The following is a 274-nucleotide window of genomic DNA, read 5'->3' as shown; positions in this document are numbered from 1 at the left end:
TAGGTTCCATAATTCCATGGCACTTCGACCAGTCAGATAATGAGCCCACTGTATAACCTTTAATAAGGGGGGGGATAGTAAGTGCCGATAATCTGTGACGTCGGCATTTTTGTGGACCACCATTGGTCGAAGGGTCCAGCATATTGCTGTGACTTGTAGGTGAGGATTTTTCATATTTGTAATCTTGAAGCTCCAAATTTCAAGCCCCAATTATTATCATATCAGTTTCCATACCCATCTTCCAATCCGTAAGACGAGAAAACTATCCATCAAA

Source organism: Glarea lozoyensis, assembly GCF_000409485.1.
Source record: "Glarea lozoyensis ATCC 20868 chromosome Unknown GLAREA11, whole genome shotgun sequence".
Taxonomy (NCBI): Eukaryota; Fungi; Ascomycota; class Leotiomycetes; order Helotiales; family Helotiaceae; genus Glarea; species Glarea lozoyensis.
Note: the sequence above shows the minus strand (reverse complement) of the source record.